We start from the raw sequence: 19995 nt of genomic DNA on the forward strand, positions 1-19995 counted from the left end.
CTTGATGTAGCCCTAAGCAGTGACTGGCGAGAAACACTTTCATGGAAAGGGGTTGCCAAGCTTCCAAAAATTACAAAACTCCAGAAATCTCAGCAAATATTTTTTCACCCAAACTGCATGATACTTTCAGGTAATGATCAGTACACGAAGGCGACTTGGTTCCCCAAATTTCGTTCTTCTATGTTGAAGCGTTCATTTCCAGTAACAGTTTGAATTTTTAGGTTTCACTCTGTTTTCTCCTATATTGATAAATGTATTTGGAACTCTAAATCCAAGACGGTTTGTGCTAGCTTCTTGAAACTTGACACAGTAAAGTAATTTCACGTTCTATCTCTATGTTTTATTTCCTCTTGATGTAGCCCTAAGCAGTGACTGGCGAGAAACACTTTCATGGAAAGGGGTTGCCAAGCTTCCAACAATTACGAAACTCCAGAAATCTCAGCAAATATTTTTTCACCCAAACTGGATGATACTTTAAGGTAATGATCAGTACACGAAGGCGACTTGGTTCCCCAAATTTCGTTCTTCTATGTTGAAGCGTTCATTTCCAGTAACAGTTTGAATTTTTAGGTTTCACTCTGTTTTCTCCTATATTGATAGATGTATTTGGAACTCTAAATCCAACACGGTTTGTGCTAGCTTCTTGAAACTTGACACAGTAATGTAGTTTCACATTCTATCTCTATGTTTTGTTTCCTCTTGATGTAGCCCTAAGCAGTGACTGGCGAGAAACACTTTCATGGAAAGGGGTTGCCAAGCTTCCAACAATTACGAAACTCCAGAAATCTCAGCAAATATTTTTTCACCCAAACTGGATGATACTTTCAGGTAATGATCAGTACACGAAGGCGACTTGGTTCCCCAAATTTCGTTCTTCTATGTTGAAGCGTTCATTTCCAGTAACAGTTTGAATTTTTAGGTTTCACTCTGTTTTCTCCTATATTGATAGATGTATTTGGAACTCTAAATCCAACACGGTTTGTGCTAGCTTCTTGAAACTTGACACAGTAAAGTATTTTCACATTCTATCTCTATGTTTTGTTTCCTATTGATGTAGCCCTAAGCAGTGACTGGCGAGAAACACTTTCATGGAAAGGGGTTGCCAAGCTTCCAAAAATTACGAAACTCCAGAAATCTCAGCAAATATTTTTTCACCCAAACTGCATGATACTTTCAGGTAATGATCAGTACACGAAGGCGACTTGGTTCCCCAAATTTCGTTCTTCTATGTTGAAGCGTTCATTTCCAGTAACAGTTTGAATTTTTAGGTTTCACTCTGTTTTCTCCTATATTGATAGATGTATTTGGAACTCTAAATCCAAGACGGTTTGTGCTAGCTTCTTGAAACTTGACACAGTAAAGTAGTTTCACGTTCTATCTCTATGTTTTATTTCCTCTTGATGTAGCCCTAAGCAGTGACTGGCGAGAAACACTTTCATGGAAAGGGGTTGCCAAGCTTCCAAAAATTACGAATCTCCAGAAATCTCAGCAAATATTTTTTCACCCAAACTAGATGATACTTTCAGGTAATGATCAGTACACTAAGGCGACTTGGTTCCCCAAATTTCGTTCTTCTATGTTGAAGCGTTCATTTCCAGTAACAGTTTGAATTTTTAGGTTTCACTCTGTTTTCTCCTATATTGATAGATGTATTTGGAACTCTAAATCCAACACGGTTTGTGCTAGCTTCTTGAAACTTGACACAGTAATGTAGTTTCACATTCTATCTCTATGTTTTGTTTCCTCTTGATGTAGCCCTAAGCAGTGACTGGCGAGAAACACTTTCATGGAAAGGGGTTGCCAAGCTTCCAAAAATTACGAATCTCCAGAAATCTCAGCAAATATTTTTTCACCCAAACTAGATGATACTTTCAGGTAATGATCAGTACACTAAGGCGACTTGGTTCCCCAAATTTCGTTCTTCTATGTTGAAGCGTTCATTTCCAGTAACAGTTTGAATTTTTAGGTTTCACTCTGTTTTCTCCTATATTGATAGATGTATTTGGAACTCTAAATCCAACACGGTTTGTGCTAGCTTCTTGAAACTTGACACAGTAATGTAGTTTCACATTCTATCTCTATGTTTTGTTTCCTCTTGATGTAGCCCTAAGCAGTGACTGGCGAGAAACACTTTCATGGAAAGGGGTTGCCAAGCTTCCAAAAATTACAAAACTCCAGAAATCTCAGCAAATATTTTTTCACCCAAACTGCATGATACTTTCAGGTAATGATCAGTACACGAAGGCGACTTGGTTCCCCAAATTTCGTTCTTCTATGTTGAAGCGTTCATTTCCAGTAACAGTTTGCATTTTTAGGTTTCACTCTGTTTTCTCCTATATTGATAAATGTATTTGGAACTCTAAATCCAACACGGTTTGTGCTAGCTTCTTGAAACTTGACACAGTAAAGTAGTTTCACGTTCTATCTCTATGTTTTATTTCCTCTTGATGTAGCCCTAAGCAGTGACTGGCGAGAAACACTTTCATGGAAAGGGGTTGCCAAGCTTCCAAAAATTACGAATCTCCAGAAATCTCAGCAAATATTTTTTCGACCAAACTAGATGATACTTTCAGGTAATGATCAGTACACTAAGGCGACTTGGTTCCCCAAATTTCGTTCTTCTATGTTGAAGCGTTCATTTCCAGTAACAGTTTGAATTTTTAGGTTTCACTCTGTTTTCTCCTATATTGATAGATGTATTTGGAACTCTAAATCCAACACGGTTTGTGCTAGCTTCTTGAAACTTGACACAGTAATGTAGTTTCACATTCTATCTCTATGTTTTGTTTCCTCTTGATGTAGCCCTAAGCAGTGACTGGCGAGAAACACTTTCATGGAAAGGGGTTGCCAAGCTTCCAACAATTACGAAACTCCAGAAATCTCAGCAAATATTTTTTCACCCAAACTGCATGATACTTTCAGGTAATGATCAGTACACGAAGGCGACTTGGTTCCCCAAATTTCGTTCTTCTATGTTGAAGCGTTCATTTCCAGTAACAGTTTGAATTTTTAGGTTTCACTCTGTTTTCTCCTATATTGATAGATGTATTTGGAACTCTAAATCCAAGACGGTTTGTGCTAGCTTCTTGAAACTTGACACAGTAAAGTAGTTTCACGTTCTATCTCTATGTTTTATTTCCTCTTGATGTAGCCCTAAGCAGTGACTGGCGAGAAACACTTTCATGGAAAGGGGTTGCCAAGCTTCCAAAAATTACGAATCTCCAGAAATCTCAGCAAATATTTTTTCACCCAAACTAGATGATACTTTCAGGTAATGATCAGTACACTAAGGCGACTTGGTTCCCCAAATTTCGTTCTTCTATGTTGAAGCGTTCATTTCCAGTAACAGTTTGAATTTTTAGGTTTCACTCTGTTTTCTCCTATATTGATAGATGTATTTGGAACTCTAAATCCAACACGGTTTGTGCTAGCTTCTTGAAACTTGACACAGTAAAGTAGTTTCACATTCTATCTCTATGTTTTGTTTCCTCTTGATGTAGCCCTAAGCAGTGACTGGCGAGAAACACTTTCATGGAAAGAGGTTGCCAAGCTTCCAAAAATTACGAATCTCCAGAAATCTCAGCAAATATTTTTTCACCCAAACTAGATGATACTTTCAGGTAATGATCAGTACACGAAGGCGACTTGTTTCCCCAAATTTCGTTCTTCTGTGTTGAAGCGTTCATTTCCAGTAACAGTTTGAATTTTTAGGTTTCACTCTGTTTTCTCCTATATTGATAGATGTATTTGGAACTCTAAATCCAACACGGTTTGTGCTAGCTTCTTGAAACTTGACGCAGTAATGTAGTTTCTCATTCTATCTCTATGTTTTGTTTCCTCTTGATGTAGCCCTAAGCAGTGACTGGCGAGAAACACTTTCATGGAAAGGGGTTGCCAAGCTTCCAAAAATTACGAAACTCCAGAAATCTCAGCAAATATTTTTTCACCCAAACTGCATGATACTTTCAGGTAATGATCAGTACACGAAGGCGACTTGGTTCCCCAAATTTCGTTCTTCTATGTTGAAGCGTTCATTTCCAGTAACAGTTTGAATTTTTAGGTTTCACTCTGTTCTCTCCTATATTGATAAATGTATTTGGAACTCTAAATCCACCATGGCTTGTGCTAGCTTCTTGAAACTTGACACAGTAAAGTAGTTTCACGTTCTATCTCTATGTTTTATTTCCTCTTGATGTAGCCCTAAGCAGTGACTGGCGAGAAACACTATCATGGAAAGGGGTTGCCAAGCTTCCAAAAATTACGAATCTCCAGAAATCTCAGCAAATATTTTTTCACCCAAACTAGATGATACTTTCAGGTAATGATCAGTACACTAAGGCGACTTGGTTCCCCAAATTTCGTTCTTCTATGTTGAAGCGTTCATTTCCAGTAACAGTTTGAATTTTTAGGTTTCACTCTGTTTTCTCCTATATTGATAGATGTATTTGGAACTCTAAATCCAACACGGTTTGTGCTAGCTTCTTGAAACTTGACACAGTAAAGTAGTTTCTCATTCTATCTCTATGTTTTGTTTCCTCTTGATGTAGCCCTAAGCAGTGACTGGCGAGAAACACTTTCATGGAAAGGGGTTGCCAAGCTTCCAAAAATTACGAAACTCCAGAAATCTCAGCAAATATGTTTTCACCCAAACTGCATGATACTTTCAGGTAATGATCAGTACACGAAGGCGACTTGGTTCCCCAAATTTCGTTCTTCTATGTTGAAGCGTTCATTTCCAGTAACAGTTTGAATTTTTAGGTTTCACTCTGTTTTCTCCTATATTGATAAATGTATTTGGAACTCTAAATCCAAGACGGTTTGTGCTAGCTTCTTGAAACTTGACACAGTAAAGTAATTTCACGTTCTATCTCTATGTTTTATTTCCTCTTGATGTAGCCCTAAGCAGTGACTGGCGAGAAACACTTTCATGGAAAGGGGTTGCCAAGCTTCCAAAAATTACGAATCTCCAGAAATCTCAGCAAATATTTTTTCACCCAAACTAGATGATACTTTCAGGTAATGATCAGTACACTAAGGCGACTTGGTTCCCCAAATTTCGTTCTTCTATGTTGAAGCGTTCATTTCCAGTAACAGTTTGAATTTTTAGGTTTCACTCTGTTTTCTCCTATATTGATAGATGTATTTGGAACTCTAAATCCAACACGGTTTGTGCTAGCTTCTTGAAACTTGACACAGTAAAGTAGTTTCACAGTCTATCTCTATGATTTGTTTCCTCTTGATGTAGACCTAAGCAGTGACTGGCGAGAAACACTTTCATGGAAAGGGGTTGCCAAGCTTCCAAAAATTACGAAACTCCAGAAATCTCAGCAAATATTTTTTCACCCAAACTGCATGATACTTTCAGGTAATGATCAGTACACGAAGGCGACTTGGTTCCCCAAATTTCGTTCTTCTATGTTGAAGCGTTCATTTCCAGTAACAGTTTGAATTTTTAGGTTTCACTCTGTTTTCTCCTATATTGATAAATGTATTTGGAACTCTAAATCCAAGACGGTTTGTGCTAGCTTCTTGAAACTTGACACAGTAAAGTAGTTTCACGTTCTATCTCTATGTTTTATTTCCTCTTGATGTAGCCCTAAGCAGTGACTGGCGAGAAACACTTTCATGGAAAGAGGTTGCCAAGCTTCCAAAACTTACGAAACTCCAGAAATCTCAGCAAATATTTTTTCACCCAAACTGCATGATACTTTCAGGTAATGATCAGTACACGAAGGCGACTTGGTTCCCCAAATTTCGTTCTTCTATGTTGAAGCGTTCATTTCCAGTAACAGTTTGAATTTTTAGGTTTCACTCTGTTTTCTCCTATATTGATAGATGTATTTGGAACTCTAAATCCAACACGGTTTGTGCTAGCTTCTTGAAACTTGACACAGTAAAGTAGTTTCACATTCTATCTCTATGTTTTGTTTCCTCTTGATGTAGCCCTAAGCAGTGACTGGCGAGAAACACTTTCATGGAAAGAGGTTGCCAAGCTTCCAAAAATTACGAAACTCCAGAAATCTCAGCAAATATTTTTTCACCCAAACTGGATGATACTTTCAGGTAATGATCAGTACACGAAGGCGACTTGGTTCCCCAAATTTCGTTCTTCTATGTTGAAGCGTTCATTTCCATTAACAGTTTGAATTTTTAGGTTTCACTCTGTTTTCTCCTATATTGATAAATGTATTTGGAACTCTAAATCCAAGACGGTTTGTGCTAGCTTCTTGAAACTTGACACAGTAAAGCAGTTTCACGTTCTATCTCTATGTTTTATTTCCTCTTGATGTAGCACTAAGCAGTGACTGGCGAGAAACACTTTCATGGAAAGGGGTTGCCAAGCTTCCAAAAATTACGAATCTCCAGAAATCTAAGCAAACATTTTTTCGACCAAACTAGATGATACTTTCAGGTAATGATCAGTACACTAAGGCGACTTGGTTCCCCAAATTTCGTTCTTCTATGTTGAAGCGTTCATTTCCAGTAACAGTTTGAATTTTTAGGTTTCACTCTGTTTTCTCCTATATTGATAGATGTATTTGGAACTCTAAATCCAACACGGTTTGTGCTAGCTTCTTGAAACTTGACACAGTAATATAGTTTCACATTCTATCTCTATGTTTTGTTTCCTCTTGATGTAGCCCTAAGCAGTGACTGGCGAGAAACACTTTCATGGAAAGGGGTTGCCAAGCTTCCAAAAATTACGAATCTCCAGAAATCTCAGCAAATATTTTTTCACCCAAACTAGATGATACTTTCAGGTAATGATCAGTACAGTAAGGCGACTTGGTTCCCCAAATTTCGTTCTTCTATGTTGAAGCGTTCATTTCCAGTAACAGTTTGAATTTTTAGGTTTCACTCTGTTTTCTCCTATATTGATAGATGTATTTGGAACTCTAAATCCAACACGGTTTGTGCTAGCTTCTTGAAACTTGACACAGTAAAGTAGTTTCACATTCTATCTCTATGTTTTGTTTCCTCTTGATGTAGCCCTAAGCAGTGACTGGCGAGAAACACTTTCATGGAAAGGGGTTGCCAAGCTTCCAAAAATTACGAAACTCCAGAAATCTCAGCAAATATTTTTTCACCCAAACTGCATGATACTTTCAGGTAATGATCAGTACACGAAGGCGACTTGGTTCCCCAAATTTCGTTCTTCTATGTTGAAGCGTTCATTTCCAGTAACAGTTTGAATTTTTAGGTTTCACTCTGTTTTCTCCTATATTGATAGATGTATTTGGAACTCTAAATCCAACACGGTTTGTGCTAGCTTCTTGAAACTTGACGCAGTAATGTAGTTTCTCATTCTATCTCTATGTTTTGTTTCCTCTTGATGTAGCCCTAAGCAGTGACTGGCGAGAAACACTTTCATGGAAAGGGGTTGCCAAGCTTCCAAAAATTACGAAACTCCAGAAATCTCAGCAAATATTTTTTCACCCAAACTGCATGATACTTTCAGGTAATGATCAGTACACGAAGGCGACTTGGTTCCCCAAATTTCGTTCTTCTATGTTGAAGCGTTCATTTCCAGTAACAGTTTGAATTTTTAGGTTTCACTCTGTTCTCTCCTATATTGATAAATGTATTTGGAACTCTAAATCCACCATGGCTTGTGCTAGCTTCTTGAAACTTGACACAGTAAAGTAGTTTCACGTTCTATCTCTATGTTTTATTTCCTCTTGATGTAGCCCTAAGCAGTGACTGGCGAGAAACACTTTCATGGAAAGGGGTTGCCAAGCTTCCAAAAATTACGAATCTCCAGAAATCTCAGCAAATATTTTTTCACCCAAACTAGATGATACTTTCAGGTAATGATCAGTACACTAAGGCGACTTGGTTCCCCAAATTTCGTTCTTCTATGTTGAAGCGTTCATTTCCAGTAACAGTTTGAATTTTTAGGTTTCACTCTGTTTTCTCCTATATTGATAGATGTATTTGGAACTCTAAATCCAACACGGTTTGTGCTAGCTTCTTGAAACTTGACACAGTAAAGTAGTTTCTCATTCTATCTCTATGTTTTGTTTCCTCTTGATGTAGCCCTAAGCAGTGACTGGCGAGAAACACTTTCATGGAAAGAGGTTGCCAAGCTTCCAAAAATTACGAAACTCCAGAAATCTCAGCAAATATTTTTTCACCCAAACTGCATGATACTTTCAGGTAATGATCAGTACACTAAGGCGACTTGGTTCCCCAAATTTCGTTCTTCTATGTTGAAGCGTTCATTTCCAGTAACAGTTTGAATTTTTAGGTTTCACTCTGTTTTCTCCTATATTGATAGATGTATTTGGAACTCTAAATCCAACACGGTTTGTGCTAGCTTCTTGAAACTTGACACAGTAAAGTAGTTTCACATTCTATCTCTATGTTTTGTTTCCTCTTGATGTAGCCCTAAGCAGTGACTGGCGAGAAACACTTTCATGGAAAGGGGTTGCCAAGCTTCCAAAAATTACAAAACTCCAGAAATCTCAGCAAATATTTTTTCACCCAAACTGCATGATACTTTCAGGTAATGATCAGTACACGAAGGCGACTTGGTTCCCCAAATTTCGTTCTTCTATGTTGAAGCGTTCATTTCCAGTAACAGTTTGAATTTTTAGGTTTCACTCTGTTTTCTCCTATATTGATAAATGTATTTGGAACTCTAAATCCAAGACGGTTTGTGCTAGCTTCTTGAAACTTGACACAGTAAAGTAATTTCACGTTCTATCTCTATGTTTTATTTCCTCTTGATGTAGCCCTAAGCAGTGACTGGCGAGAAACACTTTCATGGAAAGGGGTTGCCAAGCTTCCAACAATTACGAAACTCCAGAAATCTCAGCAAATATTTTTTCACCCAAACTGGATGATACTTTAAGGTAATGATCAGTACACGAAGGCGACTTGGTTCCCCAAATTTCGTTCTTCTATGTTGAAGCGTTCATTTCCAGTAACAGTTTGAATTTTTAGGTTTCACTCTGTTTTCTCCTATATTGATAGATGTATTTGGATCTCTAAATCCAACACGGTTTGTGCTAGCTTCTTGAAACTTGACACAGTAATGTAGTTTCACATTCTATCTCTATGTTTTGTTTCCTCTTGATGTAGCCCTAAGCAGTGACTGGCGAGAAACACTTTCATGGAAAGGGGTTGCCAAGCTTCCAACAATTACGAAACTCCAGAAATCTCAGCAAATATTTTTTCACCCAAACTGGATGATACTTTCAGGTAATGATCAGTACACGAAGGCGACTTGGTTCCCCAAATTTCGTTCTTCTATGTTGAAGCGTTCATTTCCAGTAACAGTTTGAATTTTTAGGTTTCACTCTGTTTTCTCCTATATTGATAGATGTATTTGGAACTCTAAATCCAACACGGTTTGTGCTAGCTTCTTGAAACTTGACACAGTAAAGTATTTTCACATTCTATCTCTATGTTTTGTTTCCTATTGATGTAGCCCTAAGCAGTGACTGGCGAGAAACACTTTCATGGAAAGGGGTTGCCAAGCTTCCAAAAATTACGAAACTCCAGAAATCTCAGCAAATATTTTTTCACCCAAACTGCATGATACTTTCAGGTAATGATCAGTACACGAAGGCGACTTGGTTCCCCAAATTTCGTTCTTCTATGTTGAAGCGTTCATTTCCAGTAACAGTTTGAATTTTTAGGTTTCACTCTGTTTTCTCCTATATTGATAAATGTATTTGGAACTCTAAATCCAAGACGGTTTGTGCTAGCTTCTTGAAACTTGACACAGTAAAGTAGTTTCACGTTCTATCTCTATGTTTTATTTCCTCTTGATGTAGCCCTAAGCAGTGACTGGCGAGAAACACTTTCATGGAAAGGGGTTGCCAAGCTTCCAAAAATTACGAATCTCCAGAAATCTCAGCAAATATTTTTTCACCCAAACTAGATGATACTTTCAGGTAATGATCAGTACACTAAGGCGACTTGGTTCCCCAAATTTCGTTCTTCTATGTTGAAGCGTTCATTTCCAGTAACAGTTTGAATTTTTAGGTTTCACTCTGTTTTCTCCTATATTGATAGATGTATTTGGAACTCTAAATCCAACACGGTTTGTGCTAGCTTCTTGAAACTTGACACAGTAATGTAGTTTCACATTCTATCTCTATGTTATGTTTCCTCTTGATGTAGCCCTAAGCAGTGACTGGCGAGAAACACTTTCATGGAAAGGGGTTGCCAAGCTTCCAAAAATTACGAATCTCCAGAAATCTCAGCAAATATTTTTTCACCCAAACTAGATGATACTTTCAGGTAATGATCAGTACACTAAGGCGACTTGGTTCCCCAAATTTCGTTCTTCTATGTTGAAGCGTTCATTTCCAGTAACAGTTTGAATTTTTAGGTTTCACTCTGTTTTCTCCTATATTGATAGATGTATTTGGAACTCTAAATCCAACACGGTTTGTGCTAGCTTCTTGAAACTTGACACAGTAAAGTAGTTTCACATTCTATCTCTATGTTTTGTTTCCTCTTGATGTAGCCCTAAGCAGTGACTGGCGAGAAACACTTTCATGGAAAGGGGTTGCCAAGCTTCCAAAAATTACGAATCTCCAGAAATCTCAGCAAATATTTTTTCACCCAAACTGCATGATACTTTCAGGTAATGATCAGTACACGAAGGCGACTTGGTTCCCCAAATTTCGTTCTTCTATGTTGAAGCGTTCATTTCCAGTAATAGTTTGAATTTTTAGGTTTCACTCTGTTTTCTCCTATATTGATAGATGTATTTGGAACTCTAAATCCAACACGGTTTGTGCTAGCTTCTTGAAACTTGACACAGTAAAGTAGTTTCACATTCTATCTCTATGTTTTGTTTCCTCTTGATGTAGCCCTAAGCAGTGACTGGCGAGAAACACTTTCATGGAAAGGGGTTGCCAAGCTTCCAAAAATTACAAAACTCCAGAAATCTCAGCAAATATTTTTTCACCCAAACTGCATGATACTTTCAGGTAATGATCAGTACACGAAGGCGACTTGGTTCCCCAAATTTCGTTCTTCTATGTTGAAGCGTTCATTTCCAGTAACAGTTTGAATTTTTAGGTTTCACTCTGTTTTCTCCTATATTGATAAATGTATTTGGAACTCTAAATCCAAGACGGTTTGTGCTAGCTTCTTGAAACTTGACACAGTAAAGTAATTTCACGTTCTATCTCTATGTTTTATTTCCTCTTGATGTATCCCTAAGCAGTGACTGGCGAGAAACACTTTCATGGAAAGGGGTTGCCAAGCTTCCAAAAATTACGAATCTCCAGAAATCTCAGCAAATATTTTTTCGACCAAACTAGATGATACTTTCAGGTAATGATCAGTACACTAAGGCGACTTGGTTCCCCAAATTTCGTTCTTCTATGTTGAAGCGTTCAGTTCCAGTAACAGTTTGAATTTTTAGGTTTCACTCTGTTTTCTCCTATATTGATAGATGTATTTGGAACTCTAAATCCAACACGGTTTGTGCTAGCTTCTTGAAACTTGACACAGTAATGTAGTTTCACATTCTATCTCTATGTTTTGTTTCCTCTTGATGTAGCCCTAAGCAGTGACTGGCGAGAAACACTTTCATGGAAAGGGGTTGCCAAGCTTCCAACAATTACGAAACTCCAGAAATCTCAGCAAATATTTTTTCACCCAAACTGGATGATACTTTCAGGTAATGATCAGTACACGAAGGCGACTTGGTTCCCCAAATTTCGTTCTTCTATGTTGAAGCGTTCATTTCCAGTAACAGTTTGAATTTTTAGGTTTCACTCTGTTTTCTCCTTTATTGATAGATGTATTTGGAACTCTAAATCCAACACGGTTTGTGCTAGCTTCTTGAAACTTGACACAGTAAAGTAGTTTCACATTCTATCTCTATGTTTTGTTTCCTATTGATGTAGCCCTAAGCAGTGACTGGCGAGAAACACTTTCATGGAAAGGGGTTGCCAAGCTTCCAAAAATTACGAAACTCCAGAAATCTCAGCAAATATTTTTTCACCCAAACTGCATGATACTTTCAGGTAATGATCAGTACACGAAGGCGACTTGGTTCCCCAAATTTCGTTCTTCTATGTTGAAGCGTTCATTTCCAGTAACAGTTTGAATTTTTAGGTTTCACTCTGTTTTCTCCTATATTGATAAATGTATTTGGAACTCTAAATCCAAGACGGTTTGTGCTAGCTTCTTGAAACTTGACACAGTAAAGTAGTTTCACGTTCTATCTCTATGTTTTATTTCCTCTTGATGTAGCCCTAAGCAGTGACTGGCGAGAAACACTTTCATGGAAAGGGGTTGCCAAGCTTCCAAAAATTACGAATCTCCAGAAATCTCAGCAAATATTTTTTCACCCAAACTAGATGATACTTTCAGGTAATGATCAGTACACTAAGGCGACTTGGTTCCCCAAATTTCGTTCTTCTATGTTGAAGCGTTCATTTCCAGTAACAGTTTGAATTTTTAGGTTTCACTCTGTTTTCTCCTATATTGATAGATGTATTTGGAACTCTAAATCCAACACGGTTTGTGCTAGCTTCTTGAAACTTGACACAGTAATGTAGTTTCACATTCTATCTCTATGTTTTGTTTCCTCTTGATGTAGCCCTAAGCAGTGACTGGCGAGAAACACTTTCATGGAAAGGGGTTGCCAAGCTTCCAAAAATTACGAATCTCCAGAAATCTCAGCAAATATTTTTTCACCCAAACTAGATGATACTTTCAGGTAATGATCAGTACACTAAGGCGACTTGGTTCCCCAAATTTCGTTCTTCTATGTTGAAGCGTTCATTTCCAGTAACAGTTTGAATTTTTAGGTTTCACTCTGTTTTCTCCTATATTGATAGATGTATTTGGAACTCTAAATCCAACACGGTTTGTGCTAGCTTCTTGAAACTTGACATAGTAAAGTAGTTTCACATTCTATCTCTATGTTTTGTTTCCTCTTGATGTAGCCCTAAGCAGTGACTGGCGAGAAACACTTTCATGGAAAGGGGTTGCCAAGCTTCCAAAAATTACGAATCTCCAGAAATCTCAGCAAATATTTTTTCACCCAAACTGCATGATACTTTCAGGTAATGATCAGTACACGAAGGCGACTTGGTTCCCCAAATTTCGTTCTTCTATGTTGAAGCGTTCATTTCTAGTAACAGTTTGAATTTTTAGGTTTCACTCTGTTTTCTCCTATATTGATAGATGTATTTGGAACTCTAAATCCAACACGGTTTGTGCTAGCTTCTTGAAACTTGACACAGTAAAGTAGTTTCACATTCTATCTCTATGTTTTGTTTCCTCTTGATGTAGCCCTAAGCAGTGACTGGCGAGAAACACTTTCATGGAAAGGGGTTGCCAAGCTTCCAAAAATTACGAATCTCCAGAAATCTCAGCAAATATTTTTTCACCCAAACTAGATGATACTTTCAGGTAATGATCAGTACACTAAGGCGACTTGGTTCCCCAAATTTCGTTCTTCTATGTTGAAGCGTTCATTTCCAGTAACAGTTTGAATTTTTAGGTTTCACTCTGTTTTCTCCTATATTGATAGATGTATTTGGAACTCTAAATCCAACACGGTTTGTGCTAGCTTCTTGAAACTTGACACAGTAAAGTAGTTTCACATTCTATCTCTATGTTTTGTTTCCTCTTGATGTAGCCCTAAGCAGTGACTGGCGAGAAACACTTTCATGGAAAGGGGTTGCCAAGCTTCCAAAAATTACGAATCTCCAGAAATCTCAGCAAATATTTTTTCACCCAAACTGCATGATACTTTCAGGTAATGATCAGTACACGAAGGCGACTTGGTTCCCCAAATTTCGTTCTTCTATGTTGAAGCGTTCATTTCCAGTAACAGTTTGAATTTTTAGGTTTCACTCTGTTTTCTCCTATATTGATAGATGTATTTGGAACTCTAAATCCAACACGGTTTGTGCTAGCTTCTTGAAACTTGACACAGTAAAGTAGTTTCACATTCTATCTCTATGTTTTGTTTCCTCTTGATGTAGCCCTAAGCAGTGACTGGCGAGAAACACTTTCATGGAAAGGGGTTGCCAAGCTTCCAAAAATTACAAAACTCCAGAAATTTCAGCAAATATTTTTTCACCCAAACTGCATGATACTTTCAGGTAATGATCAGTACACGAAGGCGACTTGGTTCCCCAAATTTCGTTCTTCTATGTTGAAGCGTTCATTTCCAGTAACAGTTTGAATTTTTAGGTTTCACTCTGTTTTCTCCTATATTGATAGATGTATTTGGAACTCTAAATCCAAGACGGTTTGTGCTAGCTTCTTGAAACTTGACACAGTAAAGTAATTTCACGTTCTATCTCTATGTTTTATTTCCTCTTGATGTAGCCCTAAGCAGTGACTGGCGAGAAACACTTTCATGGAAAGGGGTTGCCAAGCTTCCAAAAATTACGAATCTCCAGAAATCTCAGCAAATATTTTTTCGACCAAACTAGATGATACTTTCAGGTAATGATCAGTACACTAAGGCGACTTGGTTCCCCAAATTTCGTTCTTCTATGTTGAAGCGTTCATTTCCAGTAACAGTTTGAATTTTTAGGTTTCACTCTGTTTTCTCCTATATTGATAGATGTATTTGGAACTCTAAATCCAACACGGTTTGTGCTAGCTTCTTGAAACTTGACACAGTAATGTAGTTTCACATTCTATCTCTATGTTTTGTTTCCTCTTGATGTAGCCCTAAGCAGTGACTGGCGAGAAACACTTTCATGGAAAGGGGTTGCCAAGCTTCCAACAATTACGAAACTCCAGAAATCTCAGCAAATATTTTTTCACCCAAACTGGATGATACTTTCAGGTAATGATCAGTACACGAAGGCGACTTGGTTCCCCAAATTTCGTTCTTCTATGTTGAAGCGTTCATTTCCAGTAACAGTTTGAATTTTTAGGTTTCACTCTGTTTTCTCCTATATTGATAGATGTATTTGGAACTCTAAATCCAACACGGTTTGTGCTAGCTTCTTGAAACTTGACGCAGTAATGTAGTTTCTCATTCTATCTCTATGTTTTGTTTCCTCTTGATGTAGCCCTAAGCAGTGACTGGCGAGAAACACTTTCATGGAAAGGGGTTGCCAAGCTTCCAAAAATTACGAAACTCCAGAAATCTCAGCAAATATTTTTTCACCCAAACTGCATGATACTTTCAGGTAATGATCAGTACACGAAGGCGACTTGGTTCCCCAAATTTCGTTCTTCTATGTTGAAGCGTTCATTTCCAGTAACAGTTTGAATTTTTAGGTTTCACTCTGTTCTCTCCTATATTGATAAATGTATTTGGAACTCTAAATCCACCATGGCTTGTGCTAGCTTCTTGAAACTTGACACAGTAAAGTAGTTTCACGTTCTATCTCTATGTTTTATTTCCTCTTGATGTAGCCCTAAGCAGTGACTGGCGAGAAACACTTTCATGGAAAGGGGTTGCCAAGCTTCCAAAAATTACGAATCTCCAGAAATCTCAGCAAATATTTTTTCACCCAAACTAGATGATACTTTCAGGTAATGATCAGTACACTAAGGCGACTTGGTTCCCCAAATTTCGTTCTTCTATGTTGAAGCGTTCATTTCCAGTAACAGTTTGAATTTTTAGGTTTCACTCTGTTTTCTCCTATATTGATAGATGTATTTGGAACTCTAAATCCAACACGGTTTGTGCTAGCTTCTTGAAACTTGACACAGTAAAGTAGTTTCTCATTCTATCTCTATGTTTTGTTTCCTCTTGATGTAGCCCTAAGCAGTGACTGGCGAGAAACACTTTCATGGAAAGAGGTTGCCAAGCTTCCAAAAATTACGAAACTCCAGAAATCTCAGCAAATATTTTTTCACCCAAACTGCATGATACTTTCAGGTAATGATCAGTACACTAAGGCGACTTGGTTCCCCAAATTTCGTTCTTCTATGTTGAAGCGTTCATTTCCAGTAATAGTTTGAATTTTTAGGTTTCACTCTGTTTTCTCCTACATTGATAGATGTATTTGGAACTCTAAATCCAACACGGTTTGTGCTAGCTTCTTGAAACTTGACACAGTAAAGTAGTTTCACATTCTATCTCTATGTTTTGTTTCCTCTTGATGTAGCCCTAAGCAGTGACTGGCGAGAAACACTTTCATGGAAAGGGGTTGCCAAGCTTCCAAAAATTACAAAACTCCAGAAATCTCAGCAAATATTTTTTCACCCAAACTGCATGATACTTTCAGGTAATGATCAGTACACGAAGGCGACTTGGTTCCCCAAATTTCGTTCTTCTATGTTGAAGCGTTCATTTCCAGTAACAGTTTGAATTTTTAGGTTTCACTCTGTTTTCTCCTATATTGATAAATGTATTTGGAACTCTAAATCCAAGACGGTTTGTGCTAGCTTCTTGAAACTTGACACAGTAAAGTAATTTCACGTTCTATCTCTATGTTTTATTTCCTCTTGATGTAGCCCTAAGCAGTGACTGGCGAGAAACACTTTCATGGAAAGGGGTTGCCAAGCTTCCAACAATTACGAAACTCCAGAAATCTCAGCAAATATTTTTTCACCCAAACTGGATGATACTTTAAGGTAATGATCAGTACACGAAGGCGACTTGGTTCCCCAAATTTCGTTCTTCTATGTTGAAGCGTTCATTTCCAGTAACAGTTTGAATTTTTAGGTTTCACTCTGTTTTCTCCTATATTGATAGATGTATTTGGAACTCTAAATCCAACACGGTTTGTGCTAGCTTCTTGAAACTTGACACAGTAATGTAGTTTCACATTCTATCTCTATGTTTTGTTTCCTCTTGATGTAGCCCTAAGCAGTGACTGGCGAGAAACACTTTCATGGAAAGGGGTTGCCAAGCTTCCAACAATTACGAAACTCCAGAAATCTCAGCAAATATTTTTTCACCCAAACTGGATGATACTTTCAGGTAATGATCAGTACACGAAGGCGACTTGGTTCCCCAAATTTCGTTCTTCTATGTTGAAGCGTTCATTTCCAGTAACAGTTTGAATTTTTAGGTTTCACTCTGTTTTCTCCTATATTGATAGATGTATTTGGAACTCTAAATCCAACACGGTTTGTGCTAGCTTCTTGAAACTTGACACAGTAAAGTATTTTCACATTCTATCCCTATGTTTTGTTTCCTATTGATGTAGCCCTAAGCAGTGACTGGCGAGAAACACTTTCATGGAAAGGGGTTGCCAAGCTTCCAAAAATTACGAAACTCCAGAAATCTCAGCAAATATTTTTTCACCCAAACTGCATGATACTTTCAGGTAATGATCAGTACACGAAGGCGACTTGGTTCCCCAAATTTCGTTCTTCTATGTTGAAGCGTTCATTTCCAGTAACAGTTTGAATTTTTAGGTTTCACTCTGTTTTCTCCTATATTGATAAATGTATTTGGAACTCTAAATCCAAGACGGTTTGTGCTAGCTTCTTGAAACTTGACACAGTAAAGTAGTTTCACGTTCTATCTCTATGTTTTATTTCCTCTTGATGTAGCCCTAAGCAGTGACTGGCGAGAAACACTTTCATGGAAAGGGGATGCCAAGCTTCCAAAAATTACGAATCTCCAGAAATCTCAGCAAATATTTTTTCACCCAAACTAGATGATACTTTCAGGTAATGATCAGTACACTAAGGCGACTTGGTTCCCCAAATTTCGTTCTTCTATGTTGAAGCGTTCATTTCCAGTAACAGTTTGAATTTTTAGGTTTCACTCTGTTTTCTCCTATATTGATAGATGTATTTGGAACTCTAAATCCAACACGGTTTGTGCTAGCTTCTTGAAACTTGACACAGTAATGTAGTTTCACATTCTATCTCTATGTTTTGTTTCCTCTTGATGTAGCCCTAAGCAGTGACTGGCGAGAAACACTTTCATGGAAAGGGGTTGCCAAGCTTCCAAAAATTACGAATCTCCAGAAATCTCAGCAAATATTTTTTCACCCAAACTAGATGATACTTTCAGGTAATGATCAGTACACTAAGGCGACTTGGTTCCCCAAATTTCGTTCTTCTATGTTGAAGCGTTCATTTCCAGTAACAGTTTGAATTTTTAGGTTTCACTCTGTTTTCTCCTATATTGATAGATGTATTTGGAACTCTAAATCCAACACGGTTTGTGCTAGCTTCTTGAAACTTGACACAGTAATGTAGTTTCACATTCTATCTCTATGTTTTGTTTCCTCTTGATGTAGCCCTAAGCAGTGACTGGCGAGAAACACTTTCATGGAAAGGGGTTGCCAAGCTTCCAAAAATTACGAATCTCCAGAAATCTCAGCAAATATTTTTTCACCCAAACTAGATGATACTTTCAGGTAATGATCAGTACACTAAGGCGACTTGGTTCCCCAAATTTCGTTCTTCTATGTTGAAGCGTTCATTTCCAGTAACAGTTTGAATTTTTAGGTTTCACTCTGTTTTCTCCTATATTGATAGATGTATTTGGAACTCTAAATCCAACACGGTTTGTGCTAGCTTCTTGAAACTTGACACAGTAAAGTAGTTTCACATTCTATCTCTATGTTTTGTTTCCTCTTGATGTAGCCCTAAGCAGTGACTGGCGAGAAACACTTTCATGGAAAGGGGTTGCCAAGCTTCCAAAAATTACGAATCTCCAGAAATCTCAGCAAATATTTTTTCACCCAAACTGCATGATACTTTCAGGTAATGATCAGTACACGAAGGCGACTTGGTTCCCCAAATTTCGTTCTTCTATGTTGAAGCGTTCATTTCCAGTAATAGTTTGAATTTTTAGGTTTCACTCTGTTTTCTCCTATATTGATAGATGTATTTGGAACTCTAAATCCAACACGGTTTGTGCTAGCTTCTTGAAACTTGACACAGTAAAGTAGTTTCACATTCTATCTCTATGTTTTGTTTCCTCTTGATGTAGCCCTAAGCAGTGACTGGCGAGAAACACTTTCATGGAAAGGGGTTGCCAAGCTTCCAAAAATTACAAAACTCCAGAAATCTCAGCAAATATTTTTGCACCCAAACTGCATGATACTTTCAGGTAATGATCAGTACACGAAGGCGACTTGGTTCCCCAAATTTCGTTCTTCTATGTTGAAGCGTTCATTTCCAGTAACAGTTTGAATTTTTAGGTTTCACTCTGTTTTCTCCTATATTGATAAATGTATTTGGAACTCTAAATCCAAGACGGTTTGTGCTAGCTTCTTGAAACTTGACACAGTAAAGTAATTTCACGTTCTATCTCTATGTTTTATTTCCTCTTGATGTATCCCTAAGCAGTGACTGGCGAGAAACACTTTCATGGAAAGGGGTTGCCAAGCTTCCAAAAATTACGAATCTCCAGAAATCTCAGCAAATATTTTTTCGACCAAACTAGATGATACTTTCAGGTAATGATCAGTACACTAAGGCGACTTGGTTCCCCAAATTTCGTTCTTCTATGTTGAAGCGTTCATTTCCAGTAACAGTTTGAATTTTTAGGTTTCACTCTGTTTTCTCCTATATTGATAGATGTATTTGGAACTCTAAATCCAACACGGTTTGTGCTAGCTTCTTGAAACTTGACACAGTAATGTAGTTTCACATTCTATCTCTATGTTTTGTTTCCTCTTGATGTAGCCCTAAGCAGTGACTGGCGAGAAACACTTTCATGGAAAGGGGTTGCCAAGCTTCCAACAATTACGAAACTCCAGAAATCTCAGCAAATATTTTTTCACCCAAACTGGATGATACTTTCAGGTAATGATCAGTACACGAAGGCGACTTGGTTCCCCAAATTTCGTTCTTCTATGTTGAAGCGTTCATTTCCAGTAACAGTTTGAATTTTTAGGTTTCACTCTGTTTTCTCCTATATTGATAGATGTATTTGGAACTCTAAATCCAACACGGTTTGTGCTAGCTTCTTGAAACTTGACACAGTAAAGTAGTTTCACATTCTATCTCTATGTTTTGTTTCCTATTGATGTAGCCCTAAGCAGTGACTGGCGAGAAACACTTTCATGGAAAGGGGTTGCCAAGCTTCCAAAAATTACGAAACTCCAGAAATCTCAGCAAATATTT

Source organism: Spermophilus citellus, assembly GCF_964194105.1.
Source record: "Spermophilus citellus genome assembly, chromosome: X".
Classification (NCBI taxonomy): Eukaryota; Metazoa; Chordata; class Mammalia; order Rodentia; family Sciuridae; genus Spermophilus; species Spermophilus citellus.